The following is a 26591-nucleotide window of genomic DNA, read 5'->3' on the forward strand; positions in this document are numbered from 1 at the left end:
TACAGCCACATGCAGCCTGAACTGTAAGGAGTCTAGGGATGTTCGTGCTCTGTTCTCATGTTACACTCTATAAAACTAATGTGATAAACACATGGAAGATTCTGTTAGCAAGAGAAACTATCTGGCAACCACTTTCTATGAAACTGAGAGGTGCATCCATGCCTCTTCCAGGAGTCATGCATCTGTCACTCACAAATAAACTCATGGCCGTGTCTTGACCCTCTTCAACATTCATAGGCCAGCTCTGGGCCTCTTGGTGGGATATGTCTCTTCATAATTAACTTCATCCTGATCTTTCAAGGTCTAGTAAATAAGTCCTCACTCTTCTTCCTAACTTGTAGCTAGAGTTTTCCTGCCTGGCCCACAGTCAGGACAAATCTCTCTCACCTGCCAGTCCCACAGCCGCTCAAACCCAACCACGTAAACACAGAGACTTATATTGGTTACAAACTGTATGGCCGTGGCAGGCTTCTTGCTAACTGTTCTTACAGCTTAAATTAATCCATTTCTATTAATCTATACCTTGCCACATGGCTCGTGGCTTACCGGCATCTTCACATGCTGTTTGTCATCATGGCGGCTGGCAGTGTCTCTCTGACTCAGCCTTCCACTTCCCAGCTTTATTCTCCTCCTTGTCCCGCCTACACTTCCTGCCTAGCCAATGGCCAATCAGTGTTTTATTTATTGACCAATCAGCAACGCATTTGCCATACAGAACATCCCACAGCACTAACTTTCACTCTAACTTTCTAGGAGTAGAGGTTAGGTGTTTTGAGGTTGTCCCCCATAATATCAACCTCCTTTCTACTGTTACTTTAAAATGACCTTTCCCCATTCTCCCCAACCCCAGCTCTTTGCTGAGATTCATCAACCAAAACAATTGCAGCATCACCTCCTGGCCTTGGTGTTCTTGCTGATTTAGAGGTCAAAGCCACATGGCAGGTGTGACACCGAGGTTAAAAGGTTCACATCATCCTCAACAGCTGACAGCTAGGACTGCTCTGGACAATACTGCCCTCGGAGAGGAAGCCTACTAGTGAGCTCTGAGTTTCTGCTTCCTGATAGGAAACCGTAAGTGAAAAGGAAAGCAGCTGCCTTTGCAGATGGCCGCTGAAGTACGGCAATAAACACATCTGGAGCCCTTCGTTTGGTTACCACCCTTCAGTGACAATGGCCAACACTAGCAATGTTCTCCTTTGGCTCCATTGCCATCCACTGGGAGCAAATGGGAGCTGATGAGGTTATTCATGTGGAGTGAGGGAGCTACCATGCCACCCCCACCCAATTAATGTCATTCCCCCCTACAACATGACCACTCCCAAGAGAGAATTTGGTGACCCCAGGGGCAGAAACTCTTGTGTTGGGCACATGTACTGTGAGGAAAGGAAAAACATCCCAGTCCTACAGATGCCTGGAAAGGGAAGCACAGAACAAAGGGATGTGCTTTCTGAGCCTGTTAAGGTTCCCGTGACTCATCGCGGTTTCCTCCCCACAGGCAAGTCAGCACCTTAAAAAGAGAACGGCATCCTGAAGACAGATTTTGTTTTCTATCCTCCATGACTTAAGATGAGGCCTGCACTTACTATAGGTTATGTTCATCTCCTAGTGAATCTCAACCAATGCTGACAACGCTGCTAGAAAAGAATACCCTTACCCGTTGCTAGTCGGGGTATAAACTGGTGTAATTTCCACCAAGTGTGGAAATTAGTATAGAGGTTTCTTTAAAAAATTCAACTGAAACTACCATATGTCCCAGCTCACTACTGCTGGATATATACCCAAAGAAGTTTTCAGACCTACCACAGAGTACTTGCACATCCATGTTTATTACAGAACTCTTCACAATAGGTAAGAAATGGAACCTGCCAGGAGGTCTATCAACACATAAATAGATAAAGAAAATGTGGTACACGTGCACAGTGGAATTTTGTTAAGCCGTGAAGAAAATGACATCATGACATTTGCAGAAAAGTGAGTGGACCTGGAAATCATTATGTTAACTCAGCCAGACTCCAGAGAACAGTTTCACACACTTCCTCGGGTGGGGATCCTAGAGCTTGTGCTTTATAAATATATATATATATATATATATATATATGTATATATATATATATATATATATATATGGGGCATGAGATATGAAAGCGGGCGGAGGAGGGCTATAAAGGTGGAGGAGTAATAGAATACACGTGGCATCAAAGCAGAGGGGTCATTGAAGGAGGAGGGGACCAGAGGGAAGGGGTGGAGAACAGGGGAGGCTCGTAGGGGTAATCAACAGGAACAAAGAATATATGCAAATGTTGTAATGAAATCCATCACTTTATATGCTAATTTTAAAAACTAGTAATAAAAAGTTTTTTTTTCTGATGTAGTTTAAGGATAAGATGCTATAAAAACTGTTTCCTTTGGGTGGTTTTTTTTCCCTTTAATTCTCCCATCTTTAAAAATCTTAAAAACAAAAATTACTGAAAATCACTCATTACAAGTAAATATATTCAGAGAAAATCTTAAATTTTAAAACAGCTGATTACTGAACATCCTAATTTTTCTTTATCCCTCAAGTGAGCGGTTCCTATGTTGAACTCCCTTCCAAATGGCACAGTACACACTTCCGCAGGCTGGGGAGAGAGTGTCCTGAAGAATGCAGAAGCTTTCTTGACACACCAGGCATGGTGTGCCTGGGGTGGCCACACTCCCCTGAGCTTCTGCAGCTCTAACCTGGATCAAAGGATGAGGCCTGGTCCCCAGTTGGAATCAGAGGAAGGTAGGGAACCTGTGTGTTGTCTGAAGCCTTAGGGGGAAGTGTGTGAGTGTGTGTGTGTGTGTGTGTGTGTCTGTCTGTGTGTCTGTGTCTGTGTGTGTGCAAGCGTGTGTCTCTGTATGTGTGCATAAGTATGTGAGTGTCTGTGTATGTGTATGTCTGTGTATGTGTGTGTGTTGCTGTATTTTTATTGTGTGAAAGGTTTCAGTCCTTGAGTAAGGAATCTGAGATATGAGAACTGATTGAGCACCAGACACAAAGCTCCTCCTCCTCCTCCTCCTTTTTTCTTTCCTTCTCCTTCGCCTCTCCCTCCTTCCACATCCTTGTTCTGCTCTTAATCCTCCTTTTCTTCCTACCATGGATCAGCTCTCTCCGTCTGATTCTGATTATGGTCCTAAACATCATTTCCAGGCTCAGATTTGAGCAGATCCTGGCAATGTTAAAATGATGGGCAATGTCACTTTGTATACAAGACAAGAACTGATACTACTCACTCTTGAGACTCCCAGTTCTCATCTCAAGGACTTCTCCTAGCTGGCCAAGGAAGTCACTGCCAGGTCACAGGCTGGACCTTGCCAGGTACCTGCACAATGGCTCAGTCTAGGTTCTCAGAAATGAAGCTATTTTATCCCAGTCGTTCTTGAAACTTATCTGCTTGCCCCAAAAGTAACTCCCACTGACATTTTACACTGAAAACGTTTTTCAGAGCTGTAAATCTAAGAGCAGAATGAAGATATCACTGGCTTTTATGGAATTCCTAGATAAAGAAATAGCGTTTCTACTCTGCTTCAAATCACCTTGATGGATCAATTTGAAGATTTGTGGAAATAAAAGGCAAATTTATTTGTAAAATATTCACTGCTGAATTGAGCTTTTAAAAACAAAATGGCTCTTTCACGCTTTTAATATAGTGTTTTAACTGCTTATAAGATGTGTGTTTATAAACAGTTTGCTTCCTAAGACAACAAATAGAAGAAAAAACTCAACAGAAAGGAACAAGGAAAGATGCTCAGACTTTGAGTAGACATTTGTTCTTTTCTCATGGCCAATGTTGAAATCCCCCTGCCTGAGTCTAATGTCTTCCAGACTTCACAACTGAGCTACAACATAGGGGTAGAACTGCAGTCTAGCACAGAATTCCATATGCCACCAGAACCAAGAGTGAACCAGGAACCTAAGAAGACGCAGCCCTTGTTCTCCCCACAGAAGACATGGATGGTCCCGAATGCACCAGTTCAACATATCACATGAAGCAGTGGATTTGTTGCATTGGTGATAATGAATAATTGCCAGGTAGAAAGAACATCCCCACTGTCCAATCAAATACAAGACTTCAACTTCCCCATATCTTACCCCCTCCCCAGGACAAGGTCAACAGCACCCATGCTCATAAAACCACATTCCAGAAATTTCCAGGACTTTGTATTTCTTCACTTTTCATCTTTCTGGTTGAAGATTCCACTTTAGGTATTTTTTTCATGATGGCTCTTGTGTGGCAGTCCATATCTAGGTTATTTTAACTCCTTTTAGAGTTACTTCAAGTTGTTTCACAAGTATAACTCCGCTGCCTTTAAAATTCGGTTCTTTGTCCCTGCAAATACCGGGAAGTTCTTGCTGCCCTCTGAGGCTTATGCAGCCATGTCTCCAAGCTGGAGGCAGTGAAGATGCCTAGGACTCTCCACAGCTCAAAGCCCCACCACCACCACCAGCTGTCAGCAGCCACAGAATGGCAGAGCTGGAGATCTGGTGGGGATGAAAAGTGTCCCATCTATTGCCTTTACCTCACAGTACGGGAAGAGAACCCCAGAAAAGTTAAATAACATGCTCCGGTTTCCATGAAAAACATCAAAATTTCTTATGCTTCTCCCTATTCCACTCAGCCTTTCACTCCATTTGCCAAAACGTTCTTTCCAAAGTGTGCTAATTTCTAGCCTACTTCAGAATATTATGAATGGGGTGATTTAACTTTTGATCGACACAATGCGAGAGCAATAATGAACGACAGTGAAAGACTTCTGTCTGTGACACCTCCCTTGAGCCGTGTATGATTGATACAGCAAGGGGTCAAGGCCTTTCAGGCAGCACAATCACTAAATGACAGTAAGGAAAAGGTATTTGAAACTCAAAACCTAATGTCTGCCCCTCGAGTGAGGAGCACTTTCAAAAAGCTGAAAAGATCATTTACTGCCTCATCAGACAGAATGTGAAAATCATGGGCCATAAATCACGATAACTCACAGAACAGAGCATGGAATGGAAGATTATTCCATCCATATATTTTCATTACAGGAGCATTAAGCATGGGCATGAATTCAAACATTCAACAAAACATGTGAAAAAAGTATTAAACTCTATGAGTGATCATGGGACTTTTCTCCAACTAAATATTTAAAACAAATGTAATTAAAGTGTGGATCAGAGTGAAAAATCTCTGAAAATGGAACTAGTAAAGTTGAAGTAAAAAATTTTTAAATTTCAAATATTAGAAATGGAATCTGGAAACACTGTAAGAGAGGAAAAACTAACCGGGGTGTGCACATGCTAACCTACATGAGGAAAAGTGGTTTGGACGAGCACACTTTTCTATCTTTCTTTAAAACTACAAACACGGTATGGTAAAAGGCCACCATTCATTTTTATTATATTTATTTATCTACTTACTTACTTATTTGTGTGTAGCAAAGTTCTCATGTGGGGGTCAGAGGAGAACTTGAAGAAATTGGTTATGTCCTTCCACCGCATGGGTTCTGGGGATTGAACTCAGGTCATCAGGCTTGGAAGCAGTATCTTCTTACCCATTGGGCCACTGCTGGTCCAGCTTCTCTTCTCAAGGTTTGTAAAGTAGTAGGAAGTCACCCTTCCTCCAGTCCTTCAATGTCACCTCTTCTCTAGAACTACCCTAAGATAGGGTCAGTCACATCTCAGCCTGTTTTTCTGCTCACTCAGTCCCCATCTCAGATACACACACACACACACACACACACACACACACACACACACACACACACACACACACATACACATAGTACACATGTACACATGCACACACACTTCTAGAAAGATAATCATCATTTGACATGAGTCCCCTAATTATTTTTCTAAATATACCACTAAATATTCTAAAATACACTTCTTTCAAATAGAATTTTTAAAAAGGTAATGAATATGGTCAAATTTTAAATAATACAAGAAAATTTTAACTGACACATGACTTCATGAATAAAACCAAATTCAGAGACTTACTTCGACACATCTAAGTGGCTAATCTACTTGAAATAATAAAATTATTATAAATAACCTTTGACAGGAATACCCTACTGAAATACTATGAAAACTATAATAATAATAATAATAATAATAATAATAATATAAACCTAATTTATATTCTTCCAGTAACCATGTTTAGACTTTCATCAATACATTTCAAAATGGTGCAGATGACTATTTATTGCTTATGAAACAACTTGTGCACAAAGAAATACACTAAAGTAGCGTCCATATCAGAACACTGGCTGAACATCTATACCCTATTGATCATATTGACACCATTCTGAAATCACCACATAGTCCCAGCTCTAGTGGATTTTTTAGCATCCAGATTCACCAACTCTTGTTAAAAGCATATTGATTTCTTACTACATAGCTTTGATAAAACAGCCATTTAAAATTAATGCCTGCTTTCTTAATAGTCGTTTGAGTAAATTTGCGGATCCAGGTTGTAGTCTGACTGTGTTATCAGGATCACAGAAGGCAGGGAGAAGCCTTATAATGCTGAATATGAACAGCTCTTGCCCTCGGGTTTTGGGCCTTCCTTTAATAATTGAATTATGAGGTGAAAGACACTGTCAAACACCAACAACACTGAGCCTCTAGCTGTTTTGTCAAACACAGTGAAACCTGTAAACCTTCTCTTTCAAACCTCATTTCTGGTGTTGAACCTACAAAGGTCCCTTACGAGGCTGAACATAGAGGTGCTTCCTCAGCCTGAAAGCCCTCCTTCCATCTGCTTCCTAACTCTGTGGAAATGGTTAGTTTTGTCAACTTGACACAACTTGGAATCACTTCCAAAGAGAGTCTTGATGAAGGACTATCCAGATCACTTGGCTCATGGGAATATCTGCGAGGGATTGTCTTGATTTCCTTAATTGATGTGGGAAGACCCAGCCAACTCTGGGCAGTACTATCCCAGGCTTGGGGCACTGTATTGTATAAGAGTAGAAAAGACTCTGAGTACTAGGTATGTGTGCATGCATTCTCTCTGCTGGTGACATTAGATATGATGTGATATTTCCAGCGCCTGCAGCTGTGACTCTCCTAAAGTGATAGCATACAGCCTGGAATTGTGAGATAAAATAAACCCCTTCTCCCCTAAGTTGCTTTTGATCAAGGTATTTCATCATAGCAACAGAGATGACACTAGGAAACCTGCCTTTCCATCTCATCTCCCTCCGCCTCATCTGCCTGTTCCCTGAAGTCCTGCCCACGAGCAACAGGCCGCCTCCCATGAATGCCCTTTTCCCCTCCTCTCTTGATTTCCTCATCCACATGTGGAATCCTTTGTTTCCTCCAGTCTACAGCCTACACCTACTAACCTTTTCATAATTCTGTCTTTATCACAACATCCACGCACGCTTACCTGAGTAATCTCTTCCTCTTTGAAATATTCAACAATAGATCTTTCTTGCTTGTATTGTTCGTGGACCATTTTTAGCTGATCTCTACAATTTCCTTCACTGCCTGCTGCAGTAATAAACAGCAGAATCTCAATAAGTCCTTATTCAATTGAGAACTCTGTTATGTAATATCCTTCTTCCTCAAAATCAATCTATACCTCTGAACAAAATGATACAATTTTAATAGGAGGTTGTAGCAACCAAGTTTGATCTTGAATATTTCACTTTAGTTTATTAGTGTTTAAAATATTAATAAGAATCTGATATTATATATATATGTATATATATACAGTCTCCAAAGGCACTCAAGTCCCCCTAAACTACTCTAATGCCATCTGAGAAAGGTCAGAAACAACGTCTATTTTCTATATGGGAATCCAAGTATCCACTAACTAAAACACATGGAAGTAACTCTGAGACCAGAAGGGCTTCCGCACTCCTGAAGACAAGAAAAGTAGAAAATAGAAAGCTTTTTCTTAAACAGCTTGTCATGTGCTCACCGAGGGAAAAAAAAATAAAAAGTAACACATGAGACAAGAAAAGCATATGTGCTCTAAGTGTTTCTATGGTTGGTTTCTGGCTTAAAATAGATGGAGCCAGATTCCACTGGGCTCCCACTGGTGGCAGATTTTTGGCCTCTTTAGCTAACGCGGTGATAAACATGGTTGCCTTACAGCTGGAGGCATCGCTCTGAGGGCCTGGCATACTCCACAGCTGCCAGGGAACTTCAAAAATTGATGAAGCAAGAATCAGCACAGAAAGACATAAAAAAAAAAAAAGAGCAGGATACAAACTGACATTCGAAGAAAATGCAGAAAGTGAAATGATAATTAGCACAACAACAAAAACCTAGGAAGGAGAAGGCATGGACAAAGGTTTAGGGGCAGGCCTCAGCAGAGGGTCCAAGGACCTGCATGTGGGCACAGGAGAGGGAGATGATGGAGGCGGTGGATAGAGAAAACAGAGGTAGATTTAAGACCAGGTGGCTAGACAAGCCCAGAACCCAGACCTGACACAAAAGGTACTAAAATTTCTCTGCATCCAAGGATTTGACTCTGCCATCTTTAATCATACATTCAGACATTTCCCAAAAACTACCTCTTTAGATCTATATGAAGAATTTATGTGTAGCCTTCCTCCCCTCTAATTATAGAAAAAAATGCTTATCATAGGAAAATGTAAAATTCAGAAAAATGAAAGTATGGCCAATCATATTATACTTTAACCACATTTCCTCCGTGAGTTTGCTCATCAATATTTATTCTAGCTGCTATGTATAGGACATTGACTGTCCTTTGCTTTGGGGGAGTCACTGTGAACAAAATATATAAACTTCTGCCTCTAATAATTTATATTCCATCAGAAGATAAAGATGGTAAAAATTGGTAGAAACAAGTGAACTTGGCAGCTTGTTAGAACGTGGTAGATACTGCAGGAAGATGAAGGGCCAGGCAGGACAGGCGCACTGGGGGTGCAGGAACAGCGGGAAGGACAAGCACAGATTATTACCGTATTCAGTGAGACAAACTGAGAGCACAACATTAACAAACCGGTGTCTTATTTCTGTGTCATACTTTTTATTTTGCACTTAAAATACGGTAATCATATCTCCAAATCATTAAATATTATTTTACAATATGATTTTTAATGACTCTGGAGAATTCCATTTCATAAGCACACAATATTATTTAACTGTTCTGCTCTACAAGGCAATTAGATTTTTCTTATTTTTGAGTGTGTGTGTGTGTGTGTGTGTGTGTGTGTGTGTGTGTGTGTGTAATGAGAAAAGTAAAGATGTGAGTTAATACAAACTCAGGAGCATGGAGTTACGTATATCAATACTTTAATACACAAGTCAGAAGTTTCTCAAATGAGCTCCAATTCAGACTTCTTTCTCTCTCTCTCTCCTGTGAAGGTTTTCAACCACCCACACATGACAATCTTTTCATCAGCCTCCACAGAAGTGCTCTGGCTTCCCCATTGCTCTACCATCGGCTTCTTTCTGTAGCAGAAATACTCCTTATAGTAGAGAAGTCTACCCTAAGTGCCTGCATAGCACACAGACTGGTACAAAGAGGAACAAACCATGACTACCCACTGGGTTAATAAATAACAAAAAATTGCAGGGTGTTCATGAAGAATGCTGCCTTCCATCCAGCTTTAGAGATGCCTGGAAACATTTCCTCCCACTGAAGCTTCCTTCTATGAAGAGGGTGAGTCATATCTCAGACATATTTAGCACCTTCTTTATAAGGTGGCAATGCATCTCTTAATGCCTTAAGATACGGAAACCACCATGCAATCTGTATAGCTAAAGAATACTATGAATATCTGAATAAATGCTAAGTAGCCTGTAGAGACAATACAGGAAACACTTTCATTATCATTCCTCTTCCTAGTCATGTGAAAGTGACAATTACATAATGCTTTGGTCTTGAAATCTAAAAGAGAAATAGATTTTAATAGTTTATAAACTAAGCATCTTAAATTCTAGTCGTAGCATTATTAAACTTCTTATTTTTAAAAGAAACAAGTTATACTGCCAAAAAAAAAAAAAAAAAAAAAGAGAAAGCCTAAATAAGACTCGTACAAAGCTTGGCAAATGAGAGAAGTCTACACTCCAAAAATAAAAAGAAAAATGTCAACAGAATACAGCATTTATTTGTCGTATAAGATGGTTCATTATGGGCACATGCTACTGAATAATAATAGCTTCTCTGTGGAGGCAATAGGAGACATTGAGTTGTAAGTACTGCCTTTCATGCTTCTAACATCGTCAGAACCCTCCAGTCCAGTGCTAACTGGAAGTAAAAGCCTTCTGAAACTATTTCTTCCTGTACAATGCAGCCTTAGGAGAGGCGGGAAGCAAACATCCTCCTGACCAAGTACAGAGAAGCCGACCCTGGCAGGCCAATTGTCCTTTCTATGGATGATTCAGTTGGTCAATTTACACACTCACTGCAAATGGACTTAGCTACAAGATAAAGAGGGTTTGAGAGTCCACACTGGGTATCTGGGTTTAAGTCTTTTAGCTGTGTATCTACTAAATCTATGATGATTAATATTGACTGCCATCTGGATAGGATTAGAATCACCATGGAAACAAACTCTTAAATATGCCTCGGCGGTAGTTTCTAGATTGCATTCATTGAGGTGGAAAGACCCATCATCAGTATGAGTTGCACCATTCCACAGGCTGGGGGCCTGTCTGGAATAAAAGGGAAAGTGTAGGGTTCCTTTCTCACTGTTTCCTGATTGTGGATGCAAAGTGACTAGCTGCCATTACTTTGCTGTCCTGGTGGACTGTACCCTCAGACTGTGAGCTGAAATAAACGCTTCCTCCTTTAAACTGTCAGGTACTTTGTCATACCAATGAGAAAAACCATGAAGACAAAACCTTCACCACCAACCTGGTTATGCTCCAGAGGCAATGAAGTGGAAGATTTGAGGATTCCAGACACAGAAACGATTGTTTAGAGTTTCTCACATGACAACTCTTCAATCTGCCATTCGTGCTCAAGGGACCTGTTCACAATAAAACAGATAGCATTAGGAAGAATCTCTGGGAGAAAAGGGCAGATAGGAACAGTTATGGCTCCGTGATTAAGAGAAAATACAGTGAGCATCCTCATTATGGACAATGTGGTCCACACTGACTTCAGAACTGCTTTGCCCTAACCTCCTTCAAGATGTACTATGGGACACAAGAATGAAAGTTGGGTATTCCCATCTTTAATTTTCAAATCTATCCTTAGAAATGGTCTTATGGGACCCAAACAACCAAGTTAAAGTATGTAGGAGCCAGAAATGAACTCATCTCCTTCAAGTAGGTGGTTCCTACTGGGGACTACAGAGGCAGACCTATGGTGATAACCCCAAGGGCACTTGTTATTATTCATGTCTTCACTCCTCCTAAAATACAGTGTTTTGGAAAAGATTAGAAATAACTGCACCATTGTCCTTTGGTTAAGATTATACCATTTGTCTTTCAGGTCATTCATTCACCAAGTATGTACAGTCTATTCTATACTAGGTGCTATTCTAGGAACCCAAAATACAGCATTGAATAAAGAAACTCAAATAGCTTATTATCAAAGAGTTAATAACAGGAGGCAGACAAACATATACAATGCAAGTTCCATGAGTGCTGTGAATACTGACAAGTAAGAGAAGAAAGGGAGTAAGGGAGGGGCAGGGTTTCTGTGGAGATGTTTGAGCAGAGATTAGGAGACAGGTCAAAGGGCCAGCCCTACAGACAGCTGGCAGAACGTCCTTAGAAACAGTTAGGGGAACAGCATGGACAAAAACCTACAGGGACACAATCAAAGAGTCAAAGAATGGCTAGAGCGCTATGACCAGAGTCAAATGAGGAAGATAAGAAATGGGGTGATGTGGGAACAGGGATGGCTAGAGATCTCCAACGACGCTACAAGGCACTGTGGCAACTTCACCTCTCTACACAGGGAGAGAAGTCATCAGCAGGGGAGAGGGCTAAATAAAGTTTGATGTGAGCTGACTGCAGAGGGAAGAACAGACTGAGGGAAAGACTGGAAGCAGGGGACAGGTAGGAGCAATTACGGCTCTGTGAGTAAAAGAAAATGACAGTGTGTCAAATACACATTTTAGATACATATTTTGAAAAAACAACCAAGATTTGCTAGTGGATTGGAAATGAAATGTAAGGTAAAGAGAAAAGTCAAAGATGACTCCTAGTTTCCGGTCCTAAACAGTGGAGGAATGGCAGGGCCCATTGCTAAGATGGGAAAAGACCACCTGTGATAGTTAAAATTGATTGTCAACTCGACAGGCTCTTGAATCACTTAGGAGACAATCCTCTAGGATGTCTGTGAAGAAATTTCAAGACTGGGTTTACTGAGGAGGGAAGACTCACCCTAAATGTGGATGGTACCATTCCATGACCTGGAGTCCCAGACTGCATTCATCCTTTACATTTAAAGGAAGGATCTGGGCACACAACATTCATCTATATCTGTTTTCTGGTAGATGCAATGTGACCTGCTCCCTTGGATTCCTGTCACCACAACTTCTTACCAGGTTGGACTGTACCCTCAAACTGTAAGCCCAAATAAACTCCTCATCCCTAAGTTGCTTTTGTCAAATATTTGAGAGCAATGGGAAAAAATAACTAACACACCATGGGAGGGAGTAAAAGTCAAGAAACAAGCTTTTATCCTTGGATGGCAGGCATGGTGGTGCATGCCTATATTTTAGCCCTTGGTAGACAGGAGAACAGCTGGGCATTTGAGACTGGCCCGGACCACAAAGGGAGTACCAGGTAAGCCAGCCAGGCTCACATCACAAGAGCTGGCAAAAAAGAAAACAGAATTCATCTTTGGACATAGAAAGTTGAAACACATATTCAACATGCAGAAGATGTTGAGTTCTGGGGAAAAGTCTAAACAGAAAGTATCAACTTTGAAGCTACCAGAACAATATGGTGAGTGCCCCCAGGATCATCTTCCTCCCCATGATTTTGACTAGGAACTCAGGAAAGAAAATGGAGGTTTCACTCAAATGGAATTATTTTTGAAGGTGAAAATTATTTGTTTATTCTGAAGAGACTGATCCATAAAACCATGAAAATCAATGGTGGAAAGGTAAGAGGGATCTGTGTGAGGGGAGAGGACCGAGCAGGATGGGGTGGGCTCAGAGAGGGGGGAGAAAAGACGGCAAGGAGAAAATCGGTGTCTGGCAGGAGGGATACGGATGGGTTGTGAGTTAGCGTTCCCTGGACAGACTGGAGTCTTCAGAATGTTTTCTCTTCATCCGTGAAGTAAGAAGCAAGGCCACCAGCTAACATGGAGAGTGGTAAGATGTGCACAGTTTGAGGAAGAAGTCACACTAACGTGGAGGGTGGTGAGATGTGGACAGTTTGAGGAAGAAGTCACAAAGTGTGGCAGTGTTTAGACTGGAAAACTGACGGCATTTTTCTTTTTTTACCTTTGTTGAAAGTAGTTTTTTTTTAAATAATATATTCTGATTCTGGTTCCCCTCCCAGCACCCCCAACCTCCTCTCCCATCCAGAACCACTCCCTTCCTGTCTCCCCTTAGAAAACAAGCAGGCTTCTAAGGGGCCAATAGTGAAATAAAATAAGATAAAACAAAAACTAATACATCAGAATTGAAAAAACAAACCAACCAAAGGGAGGAAAAAAGAAAAGACAGAAGAATCGGACACCCACTTGTTTGCACACTCAGGAATCCCATAAAAACACTGAACTGGAAGCCATAAAATATATACAGAGGACCTGGTGCAGAGCCATGCAGGTCCCGTGCGTGCTGCCTCGGTTTCTCTGATTTCCTATGAGCTTTGCTCATGTTGATTTAGACGGCCTTGTTTCCTTGGTGTCCTCATCCCCTCTGACTCTTACACTTTTTCTGCTTCCTTTTCCGTGGGCTTCCCCAAGCTCTGAGAGGAGGGATTTGATGGAGATATCCTATGTAGGGCTATGTGTTCTGAGGTCTCTCACTCTCTGTATTTTGTCTGGCTCCAAGTCATTTGTTGCCATCTGCTTCAGGAGGAAGCATCTCTGATGATGGCTGAACCGGCACTGATCTATGAGTATGGCAAAATGTCATTAGGAGTCACTTTATTACTACATTTTTCTTGTTTTTGTTTTGTTTTGATTGTTTGACCAGTAGTATTTGATTTTACCTTAGGTCCCTGGACTATCTAGTCTCAGGTTCTTGGTCAACCAAGCAGTGGTAGGTGGATATGGGTTCCATCTCATGGAGTGGGCCTTAAGTGAGATCATGTATTGGTTGATGATTCCCACAAGCTTTGTGCCACCATTGCCCTAGCATATCTTGCAGGCGGGACACTACTGTAGATCAAAGGGTTTATAGCTGGTTTGGTGTATAAATTTCTCTTTTGGTAGTATGCAGAGTACCTTTGTGTATCATAGATTCTAAAACATAGGGAGCGAAGGCTCTATGTAAGCACCAACTCTACATCCTAATGGTCAATGAGTTATGTAGATGTTTTCTTCAGCATTGGGGCCTTGCCAACTGATGGGAGTTAGGTAGGATTCCTTTGTATGGAATGTTAAAACTTACAGATGACCAAAATATTCAAATTGTCTAAAAAAGAATTTCATTTCAGTAAGTGTTTTTATTTATTTTTAGAATCCACTTAATTTATTTTATGCATATGAATGTTTTGCCAGCATGTATGTATATGTACCACATGTGTGCCTGATGCCCACTGAAGCCAGAAGAGGACCCTGAATCCCCTGGAACTGGAGTTATGGATGGTTGTAAGTGGTCATGTGGGTGCTGAGAACTGAACCCAGGTCCTCTGTAAAAACAGAAAGTTCTTCTAACCATCTCTGGCCCTAGCTCAGCAAATGTTTAAGAAGGGTAGGCAGCCCCCTCTGTAAAGCTTGACCTCATCTCATGCTCATGGGTAAGCAGTCACTGGTTATGTCTGGAGGAAGTAGACACCAATAAGGCACTCAATGGAGAGGGTAAGTGAGGTCAAGGAAGATCCTTCTACTATCAAAAGATACATCAAGATAAAAGCCTGATGATAGGATTCCATGGCAACAGGGAAGTATCACAGCTGTGTCTTATTTTGTGACAAATGAAAAAAAGGAAAACTTCTATACTTCTTGCCCCATGAAGAAAAGAACTTCAGAACATGATACACATTCCTCTGGGACAGCAGCAAATACCCCCAAATGCTTGAGGAGGTTCCAGGGAGTCAAGGAAGCCTGTGAGGGAGTGGAGAGAGACTCCTGGCAGTAAGCAAGAAGCCCTGGTTACAATAACAGCTTCAACACTGATAGAAGCCACAGGGTAAGGGATGCCTGCCTATTAGGGACCAGTCTAGAGCTGGACATCTTCCATTTCTACTGTCATGTCCCGAGAAACGGATTAAATAGGCCTTCTCATTATCCCTGTTTACAGAGGAGGAAACAACCACATAGATGTTATGCAATTGGAAGCATGGGAAATGATTCCACAAAGCTCAGAGGAATGGATGTTGTCATTCCCAGTAATGATATATGGAGCGGACTTTCTTTTGGACCACCAACCAGCTCCCAAATCATGACAAGGAGACTTTTATTAGTTGTGAATGCTCAGCCTTATCTTATGCTTGTCCCACTAGCTCTTATTCCTTAACCTGCTTCTCTTCATCTACATTTTGTCTTTTACCTTTTTTTCTGTGTATCTTACTTTCACTGCTCCGCATGTCTGGCTGGCTGGCGGCTGCCTGGCTTCAGGCCCCAGGCATGTCCCTCTCTTTCTCCCTTGTTCTCTCTTCCTCCTTCTCTTCTCTCAAGCCCAGATTTCTCCTCCTACTTATTCTCTCTGCCCGCCAGCCCCGCCTATCCCTCTCCTGCCTAGCTATTGGCTGTTCAGCTTTTTATTAGACCAATCAGGTGCTTTAAGCAGACGGGGTGAAACAAATGCATCATAACTTTACATAATTAAACAAATGCAGCACAAACGAACACAACACACCCTCACATAGTTAAAGTAATACTCTGCAACATAAACAAATGTAACACATCTTTGCCTAATTAAACAAATATTCCACAACAGGTATATATGCAAAAGTGCTGCAAAGCAATAAAAAAAATTGTAGCAATTTCACTCCATAGACAGAAGACTCTCATTTTAATATACTGACAAGAATGGCATGACTCATCAAATGGCCCACAGGCCACATTTAAACTCAAGAAGCTGTTTCTGATGGCACTTCCCCACCCTTCACCCTCCACCCTCACACACAGATGAGCCCAGCATCAGCCCTGGGCATCCCCGTGTGCAGCTCAGGCCTTCATGTCCCCCTCCCCACCTCCCTGTGCTATTGACCCACAAACAGGGCCTCACACAGACCCTTCAAGAGACCCAAATGGCAGCCTTGGAGTCTGATGGTAATAACGAGGGGCACGATGGGGTTGGAAAGCTGGTTCCCAAGATGATTCTGTTTGACGTTCTGTGGTTTCTGATCTTTGTTTCCTAACCTGTAAAACTGAGAGAGGTGAACTAAAATCTCAGGTGTTTGGAGCTGGAACAGGCGTCTCCAACTCAAAGCAGACTTAGTGCAGCTATGAAACCCGAGTATGCCGAGCACCTTCGCAGATGCTAAAATAGTCTAAAAGCACCGGCACAATGGCAAGCGCGTTTTATTCCAAAGCTCGCTCATAAATCAGGTATTTGAAACTAGACATGCGCCTTCTCCAGGGAAAGTGTTGTTGGAGATAGTTTCCGTGTGAACCCACAGAATTCTTTCTACCATTAAAGGATCCAGATATGGCAATGACCTAACGAGGCAAGCATCCCCCACCTCCCTGTAAAGACCTCTACTGCCCATGCCAGGGCAGCTGAAGAAAGAAACTCTCAGGCAAGGGAAGTCCAGCAAATGAGAATGGAAACTGAGTAAAAAGATGGCATTGCCTGGAGCAGAAGGTCGACTCAGAGGACAACAGATGTGCAGAGAGGAAGGGGGGGCCCTCTGCCCTTGGTGCTCCCCAGGCCTTCCATCACAGCAGCACTCTGTCACCACTGGATCAGCATTGCAGGAGGCATGAGGGGCCCAGGAGAGACAGAGATGAGAGGGGAGAAAGAAAGATATAGGATGCATCCTCTCGGCCTACATGAGATAAGTGATAAATTTGTCAGTACATAGCCCAAATCCAGAACCATGAAAGTTTGTACCTAAAATCAGTTTGGCACATTCCACCATTCTCAAGTCTGGAGCGATGGACCTCACTACTTTTAGCTTCTCACCTCCCAGACACAGCTCCAACCTCACACCTGCTCTCTCCGCTCACATAGAGACACTAATCTGTATATCTTAGGTTGGCCAAGAGGCTATGCCCATGCTCTAGGCAACAGGCATCATGGGTCCCATTGATACCTCCTCCAGCTATACCATATCTATGTACAGAGCTTTCGGGATGAGCCCAGCAGATTCCACTCCATCTTCTAGGCCACATTACCCTCCCTAATACTTGTTACAGCACCTGCCAATTCTTTGAGGCCTAAACCACATCATCGGGTTGGAAAGGGGAGCCATTTGGAATCATATGTACGTAAACTGGGGACCTATGGTCACAGATATGTATACATACTCCCCTCCCCCACGCACATGCATGCAGAGAGAGAGAGAGGGAGAGAGGGGGAGAGAGAGAGAGAGAGAGAGAGAGAGAGAGAGAGAGAGAGAGAGAGAGAGAGAGAGATTAAATAGGAGCAAGTGTTAGGGGTGGTCCCATCTCTGAGTAGTATGCCAAGAAAGGAATCAGAAAGTTGGTAATGGATTCTCAAACTAACATTCTTCCCTCTCCAAAGACTCTTCTTAACTAGAAACAAGCTGTCAACCAGTACTGAGCAGTATTATACCCATTGGGAATAATGTTTGTGTTCCACACCCATACAGGAGATCCAGAAGAATACTGCTCTCACCACCTCAGACCTGGGATCACCCTTCTGAGCCCTCCTTACTTAGCGCGCTGGCCCGAGAGTTCACAGAAGTACTCATTAAGACACCTGGGGCTGAGAACCCACAGATCACACTACTGAAATGCAAAACCATATTCAAGCAAGAGCAGCCTGGACCTTGGATAAGTCACAGATGCAGATTCGGTTTTTCTGTGTGATTCAAGGACACACCACAACAAAGCCTGAGTGTGGCAGCTGAGCCCAAGACATGCCACTCTGTCCGCAGTAGGGATGTGGTTTAAGCAGTCTTTTCTGAAAACACAGGTAGGGATAAGCACAAGCCTGCTCTGCAGATGGATGCAGGAGGGCCTCCCATGTCCACAGTAGAAGGCTGCCAGGCAAACATGCAAACCTCAAGGAAATCCCCCGTTCATGAGCTTGCCTGTGAATGTCATACAGTGAAACTCAGTTAGTCTCCTATGAAGACAGCATCCCCTAAGACACCCCTGATAAGCAGCTATCAAATTCAATGAGAGATCAAGTTACAGAGTCAGATCTATGCCATAGACACATTTGTGCTCTATGATTCACACTTTGGCTTTCAATAACAATTTTTGCAGACTGTGCATCTCTACCTTGGTTTACCCTGCTTTCCCTGAATCACAATCATTGTGATGAGAAACTCTACCAGGAATGGCCAAGGCCATTGACAACATCCAGTTCTTATAGTATCAAGATTTTATTTCCAGAAACCACTTCAAAAATGGGTTTCAAAAGGGAAGGAAAAGGTAAAGGGGCCTGATTGTTTGTGATCAAATACCAAAAGTATTTGGTTGGGGAAGACATTAAATTCTTTCAAAAGTAGTCTTTCTAGGGCCAGAGATGTAGTTCAGAAGTAGAGAACTTGCCTAGCATGTGCATGGCCCTGGATTTAATCCAGTACTGAAATATGCACATATGTACATCTCTACATGTATGTATAAATAGATCATTTCTATATACTTAAGCAGATTCAGTCAGAAAAGATTAGGGGGGAAATGTATATGATGCCTTTCATAACAAACACTAAAGTAACTGCATGAAGTTGAACATAAAAATTTTGACAAGGAGACCAAAAGAGTATGCTGAACAGCCAACAAAAATAGATTGTAGAGGCACACCATATTTCTGAAGACGTAACTTAATACTATACAGATTTCAGATCTTTATAAACTAAGTATTTACATTTAATCAAGAATGGATATCAAGCCAATTAAATCCCAATAGAATTTCCTTTCTAGAACTTGAAAAAAATCATCCTTATGAGCTTCTGATTAGTAAATTTGAGAGAAAAATTAAGACTTTTTTCAAAAGAAAAAAGGAAAAACTACCCAGAGAGAGGCTGGCTCCCATCACATGTAAAAATATATAATAAAGTTCAGTGATTGAGCTGAGCATGGTGGTGTGTGCTTATAATCCCAGCACTTGGAAGGTTCAAGCATGAGTTCAAGGCCAGCCTGAGCTCCACAGTGGGTTCTAGGTAACCTAGCTACAGAGTGAGGCACTGTCTCAGAAACTAGAACAAACAAACAAACAAACAAGCCAAGCAAAAACACACACGTGAAAGTGCAGTGATTGGATAATGGCTCAGCAATAGACGGGAAGATCAGTGGGTCAGAATTAAAAACCAAGAATCAAATCCAAGAAATAATTTCAAATTAATGGAGAAATCTGGGTGGGTTAACAAATGGCATTGGATCAGCTATTTAAAGCAAAAAAAAAAAATCTTATAGTAGAAATCACTACTCTATTTACAAGATTATACTGTAGTTAACTGTAGCTCTAACAAACCCAGGGCAAGAAATGATAACATTTGGAGAGGAAAATGTCGGGAAGTGGTTCTCCATAATCCCAGGGCATCTTGCTCCACCCTAGACCCCACGTCTGTCCCCTGTAGACTCCAGCTGTTTGCTCCCTCCTCTTAGAGGCTGGAGAAGCTTAAAGCAAGGCCATCCACTTGCAACAGCCCCTCTGAATGTTTAGGCTTCTGAAAAGAGAGGGAAAGCCAGGTTCTTGTCTGAAAGCCTGCTGCATCAGTTATGCTGGTAACTGCCGAAGAAAGCTCTCAGAAGAAAAAGAAGGCACCAAATCTCCAAACTTCAAGAATTTCTTCAAACCCTTGATATGGTTTTGATTTCTCTTCACTTAATACCTAGTTTCATATTTGTGTCTTTTTTTTAAGTTTTAGTGTGTGTGTGTGTGTGTGTGTGTGTGTGTGTGTGTGTGTGTGTGTGTTCATGTGTATGTGTGTGATTGTGGGAATGGATATGTCATGGGCACATGCAAGTAGACCAGAGAACTTTCCAGAGTGAGTTCTCTCCTCTACTGTGGTTCTGCAGCTAGAGATCAAACTTAGGTCATCAGGCTTACAAGGCGAGTGCTATTACTCCCTGAGAACTCTGCCTATCCCTCATGTGTGTGTGGTTTGGGCTTGTTTGCTTGTTTGAGAAGCCAATTTGCCTACACTTCATGCCCCACAAACTGGTTCCATCCCTCCCCCTACGTATTCAACTCTAACACTATACGTTTTGTATACAACTTACCCGACGAGAAGGAACATAGTCAGAAGGAAGCCTCAGTAAGTGCTCATTAAATAATTCTGCATGTAATCATATATAATAACATCATATATAGCAAATAAGAGCAAGTACTTAGTGTGACGACTCAGAGCACAAGCTTTGAATTCAAGTTCTAGTCATCGTGATACAAGTCTATAATTCTAGCACTCTTGGAGCTTAGTCAGGAGGATTGTAAGTTTAAAACTAGCCTGGGGAGCATAATGAGACTCTCAAAATGTGAATGAAAGAAAGGGCAGGATGGGGTGGGGTAGGGTAGGGTAAGGCAGAGCAGGGCAGGGCAGGGTTGAGTAGGCTTGAAGTTAAGATAACTTAAGATAACATATGGAAACATGCTAAGAAGAGCATCTAGCAGTCGAGTACCATAGGAAAGAACACGTATTACTAATCAGAGAAAAGGCCAAAATCAAACCATTTGCAGTACATTGTCTAGCAGATGTGTACTGCTTTTACATTGCTGTTAAGTCAAAACACTACAATTGTAAGTTGGGTACCATCATTATTGCTGAGCTCAGTGTGGTCTCGATAGAGGTGTGAGACAAGGATCTTCAAGCCGTGGAACTGGGAATGAGTGACCTGTGCCTCTAACAGCTCAGGACCATCTGCAGAGGCACATAGCACCGCTGGTCCTCTGCAGGCCTTCTCTGCAGAGACTCTGGATCTGGTGGGTGTGACATCTCTGAGAGGGTATTTCACGATAGGCTGACTTTGACACACAGATCAGCAGGAAAGGAAGGAGGTTTTAGAGGCAGGAGGCACAGGCTTTAAAGCTCTGCGTTCCCAGTTAACAGCCAGGTGACCCGGAGCAACTCACCTGACTACACTGAGGCTATTTGGTAATACTTGGTAATAAGGTCCACCCATGCTCCTTCATCAAAGTTAGCATGGCCATTCATACCCTGTGTGTGTGTGTGCCACAGGCCTAAAACTTACAGTGATGCAGATTTTCCAGGAATGCCACACAACAAAAACAAGAGCACAGCTCACTCTTTATCACCAGGGCACCAACCCTGGTTAATGGAAAGTGGGAAAGTCAGCACTTAGATTTGCACTCACCCAGGAGGCTGACAAAGATGACCAGACAAAAAGGACCCGAGAGAAAGCTGGAGACAAGTGGCAGCCCAGAGACAACTATGAAGTATGAAGTTGTCTATCTGGTCAGGATTCCTTTGAGAATAAGGGATGGAACTAATCTTTGCCTCCTCTGGCACCATTTTGAATAGGCAAAGATGACCATCACTTTATCCCCAGAGGTAGCACTCCAGAGGATCAAGGGAGATCACCAGTCTCAGAAATAACAGGGGAAGCTGCTGCTGCTGCTGCTGCTGCTGCTGCTGCTGCTACTGCTGCTGCTGCTGCTGCTGCTGCTGCAAGTAACTTGTAACCATCTTTTGTGTGTGTGTTGCTTGCTCAAGATCCAGTACTCCAGGGAGGTACATTGGACTGACTTGACTGCCCGAGGAAGTGTGTCTGACTCATCAGAGGGAATGTCTGACAAGCCTACACGTAGAGCAGAAGTAGTCTACTATATTCTGCATGCTGTGCTCAGTTCCGGTGGACACACTTGTCACATGGAGCTTAGGTGGAGCTTTAATCCCCTCTGCCTAAGGGAAGACAAGCTGGTCACAGCCAGAACATTCATGGAAGTAACAACTCTATACCCCTATTGCTATTAATTCAGCAACTACCCTGGGAAAGTAACAGGGAATGTTCCAGAAGTCATCATGGTCATCAGAATAGACATCTCTTTCCCTTTAGTGACTCTGCATCCAACTAGTTAGCTGAACACCTACCTCTTAGATTTGGCACATGATTTCCACCTAAGACAAAATCATATAGAATGAATAAGCCAGCATACTAGTGTTGTGGTTTAAATCTGAAATTTTGTCCACAAGCTTGTCTGTACATTTGAACACTTGGTCCATAGCTAGTCTATTTAAAGCAGAAAAACTTGGTAAATGCATGCACAATTGAAGGCTTACCCTCTGTGGCAATTAAAAGTTTTGCTTTAGAAATGCAAGTTGCAAGTCCCTCTTAAAGAATGTCCCCTTTGATTATCTCATGGCAATAATCTTCATGCACAGTGCTATGTTGGGTGGCACAAATGTGATACAAATTATTGAAAGATGAAATTAACTAAGCTGAAATTCTTTCTGTAGCAGTTAATTAGCACAAATTACAAACTAGATACCATTACTCTCTCTGTATGTTATAGCTTTGGATCATTACCATGCTAATGGGAATAATTTTCCTGAAAGACTGTCCAACATTTCTCATGTGTCAGAGAACGGAAGCACCACTCGCTTAGTGTTTAATCTAACCAGTGGTTTTCACTTCTTAGAAAGAAGAAAACAACGAGAGAGAGAGAGAGAGAGAGAGAGAGAGAGAGAGAGAGAGAGAGAGAGAGAGCTGTTACTCTATTACAGCGTCAGATCGGGAAGAGAAAAAAATGCATTTTCAGTCACTGATACTTCCAGACCAATTTCTTGTTTAGTAAAAATCATAAGGAAATGACTACAGGAGATTCTTGTGACCTTTAAGAGAAAGCTCAGGCTTATGGTAGAGCCTGAGCCAGCCAGCAAGGCTACAGGCGATCACCTCCTGCATTTCTACCATGTGTTGTTGTTGACAACTTTGTCAGTTTAGAACATGTGAGAAGAATTCAAGAGTGAGGGACCTGACAATACTCACCTTACAACATCCCTCTGAGAGTTTGTGCCTCAGTTTGTAGGTGGCCAGTTGATGCTGGATGATAAGACAGTTCTAATTGGGGACAGAATGGTGGGAAGAAGCTGTTCCCATATGGATGCCACTGGGGACAGTCATATCATCTCCCAACTTTAATGTACAAATCTTCTCAGTTTATTAGGAAACAAGATGGCATCCCAAAGAAGGAGAGAGGCAAAGCAGAGGGTAGGCAATCCCTTGAGCCATACTGAGATTCCCTGGCTGTACAGAAAAGGATTATTCAAGTATCTTGTATATGGCGTTACAACAACTTGTGCTTTGGAAAATGTAGAAAGGAAATTAGGTCACATATGTGAACGGGGAAAACACCATGTTCTTCTTCATACTGACTTTATTCTCACTCTCTTTACAAAAAGAAAGAAGAAAAAGAAAAGAACATCAATATGTGTCTACCCACTTCCTTCCTTCTTGTAATTGCTCTTATCTTTTTGCCTCAGCTAAATTCTTATTTTTTTAATCTCTCTGTGTGAGATGTATATGTTCATGTTTGTTCATCTGTGTGCTCAGGTAGGCACAAACCGTGCATACATGGACCCATAGAAAACTACAGAAGTGACACTAGATAACTTCCCAGACCCAGTCCAAACAGCTGTAATATAGCTCTGCAGCTGGTTCTTTTAGGATAGATCCTCGCTAAGCCCAGCTACCATGGCAGCCCACAGTGTGTCCCAAGGGGGATTGGAGGGATATCTATTTGGTCCTATGGCTATCAGTCCTTCCTGGGCTTCTAGTCTGAATATAGTGCTGACCAAATAGTCACATGAGTGGCCATCTTAGAAATGGAGTATCTAGCACCCCATTGGATTTTCCAGCCTACTATACAAAGAACCTAAATCTTCCAAGCCAAGCTGTGTCCTAGTCACCTGTCCTGAGCTCAATACCTAACTCGGTGTCAAGCCACTGTTTGGGAAAGGTTGACTATACAGCAGGAAACTCTGCCGACAGCTAGAGTCTACTTACCTCTGGGTCGTAATCGGGAAAGGAAGGGCATGCCAAGAGTTTTCTACATGCTAAACTGTTGAATAAGACTTATGGGAAGACCCTGATTTAGACAGACTTCTTTAGGAAGACCCCAACAGACCAAACAAAAACTGCTCAAGTTCCATGTCACCAAGTGCTGTGGGATGTTCTGTATGTCAAATGTGTTGCTCTGATTGGTTAATAAATAAAACACTGATTGGCCAGTAGCCAGGCAGGAGGAAGTACAGGTGGGACAAGGAGGAGAGAATTCTGGGAAGTGGAAGGCTGAGTCAGAGAGACTGCCAGCCGCCGCCATAACAAGCAGCATGTGAAGATGCCAGTAAGCCACGAGCCACGTGGCAAAGTATAGATTTATAGAAATGGGATAATTTAAGATATAAGAACAGTTAGCAAGAAGCCTGCCACAGCCATACAGTTTGTAAGCAATATAAGTCTCTGGGTTTACTTGGTTGGGTCTGAGCGGCTGTGGGACTGGTGGGTGACAAAGATTTGTCCTGACTGTGGGCCAGGCAGGAAAACTCTAGCTACAACCAAATCCAAACTAACTTGTTTTTCTGACCTTCCCAGAACCCAGGAGACATCAACCCCAAACTGGCTGATTTTATCATGGAAGGAAGGCTGGGATGACCAGATATCAACCATCCAGTTCTTGAATCTTTGTATTGTTTTGTTTCCTTGTTCCTGCTCAGGCTACTTTATGAAAAAATCAAATGGCACTGTGCCCTGCCCAGGAGAGATTGCCTTTCTTTCTGCTACAGATGAAATGCTTCCAACTCGCAAGTCACTCATGGTCAAAGCAAAGTACACTGTTGTACTGACAAAAATGTGTGGGTTAAGGGATTTTCAGTGGGGAGTGGGTTCTGGGATTGTTTTGTACACTTTAGTGTGTGTGTGTGTGTGTGTGTGTGTGTGTGTGTGTGTGTGTGTGTGTGCGTGTGTGTGTGATGGTGTGAATGGGAATGTCAGAGGACAACTTGCAGGAGCAGGCTCACTCCTTCATTCTACTACTTGAATCCCAGGGATCAAACTCAACTTACAAGCTAACTTGGCAGCAAGCTCCATTACTTCTGAATCATCTTGGCATACCTGTTTTGGGATTTTTTAAGGAAGAGCTGTTGTAGGAGTTTAATCTGTTTAGTCAATGACATTTGGGGTGACTAGTCCTATGAGAGTGGTTTTCTCTGGATACATGACTGGATAAAACTGAGGAAGGGGTCATGTGTTCTCTCGGGTGGTTGGAGCATGGCTTGCGGTTGGTCCTCATTGCCCTTGGTCAGAACGACAGGACAACGGCAGGTGGATCAGCAGCGCTGTCCACTTTGTCTGTATTCCTGAGTCTGTTTTTCTATTGCACTCCTTAATTATTGACCAGACTTTTGTAGGTTCTCACTTCACCTGGCACCCAATCTTCTGTACACTGTAAATATGTGTTGATATCATTGGTTGATGAATAAAGCTGCTTTGGCCTATGGCAAGACAGGATAGAGTCAGATGGGAAATCCAAGCAGAGATACAGGAGAAGAAGGGCGAAGTCTGACAGATGCCATCCAGCCACCCAAGTAGCAAGATGCCAGCAGACCAGTAATGCCATGGACACATGGCAATACATAGATTAATAGAAATTGGCTAATTTAAGTTGTAAGAGCTAATTAATGATAAGCCTGAGCAATAGGTCAAGCATTTATAAATAATATTAAGTTTCTGAATGATTATTTACGGGACAGGGCAGGACAGAAAAGCCTCTGTTTACAAAGAGCCTCACTATATAACTCAAGCTGGCTTTAAACTCAGTGTCCTCCTGCCTCAGCCTCTGCTGTCCCCTTCCCCCACTCAACTTCACAACCCCCTACCCTACATGCCACCACAGTCCTGGAATTATAGTATATACTACCATCTCTTCTTGAAAGTTCGTTTTTTAACAAAGCCAATATATGAAATATAATACTATATATTTTACTTGACTGGAAAAGTGCAGTCTCAAACTTAACGGAATTGTAGAATGGTACCTTGCAGCAAAAAGTTGCAAGTATATTTCTAAAAGAGTTCCTAATATTGATTAGACAATTAGTATATGAAGACTTTGGGGACTTGTTTTCAGAACATGCAAGCTTATAATTTTATTTTCTCAGAAGGCAGTGCTAATTGAATTTATAACCATGTAAGCTGCTTTTAAATGTTATTATCCAGGAAGACAGGGGAGATGCTCCATGAGTAAAATGCTCACTGCTTACACATGAGGACCTGAGCTCAGATCCCCAGCACCCACATAAAAGCCATGCATGGAGGTTCATGACTGGCCTGGATGGGGTGACAGAGTCAGGCAGATTCCCAGGGTTTGATGGCCAGCCAGTCTAACAAAAATGGCAAGCTTCAGGTGCAGTGAGAGACCTTGTCTCAAAAAAC

At 42.3% G+C, this 26591-nt stretch overlaps 1 protein-coding gene across 4 annotated transcripts in view; it reads right to left on the reverse strand.

The window, feature by feature from the left end:
• Window positions 1–26591, reverse strand: part of Csgalnact1 (chondroitin sulfate N-acetylgalactosaminyltransferase 1) — a 334889-nt gene that overhangs the window by 241242 nt on the left and 67056 nt on the right. For all 4 annotated transcript variants that reach the window (XM_052752410.1, XM_052752408.1, XM_052752407.1 and 1 more), the window contains exon 2: window positions 10845–10959. The gene's annotated coding sequence lies outside the window, so the exon portion shown is untranslated. The remainder of the gene's footprint in view (window positions 1–10844; window positions 10960–26591) is intronic.

This window comes from Peromyscus californicus, unplaced genomic scaffold (genome assembly GCF_007827085.1).
Source record: "Peromyscus californicus insignis strain IS unplaced genomic scaffold, ASM782708v3 Scaffold_23__1_contigs__length_62951481, whole genome shotgun sequence".
Lineage (NCBI taxonomy): Eukaryota > Metazoa > Chordata > Mammalia > Rodentia > Cricetidae > Peromyscus > Peromyscus californicus.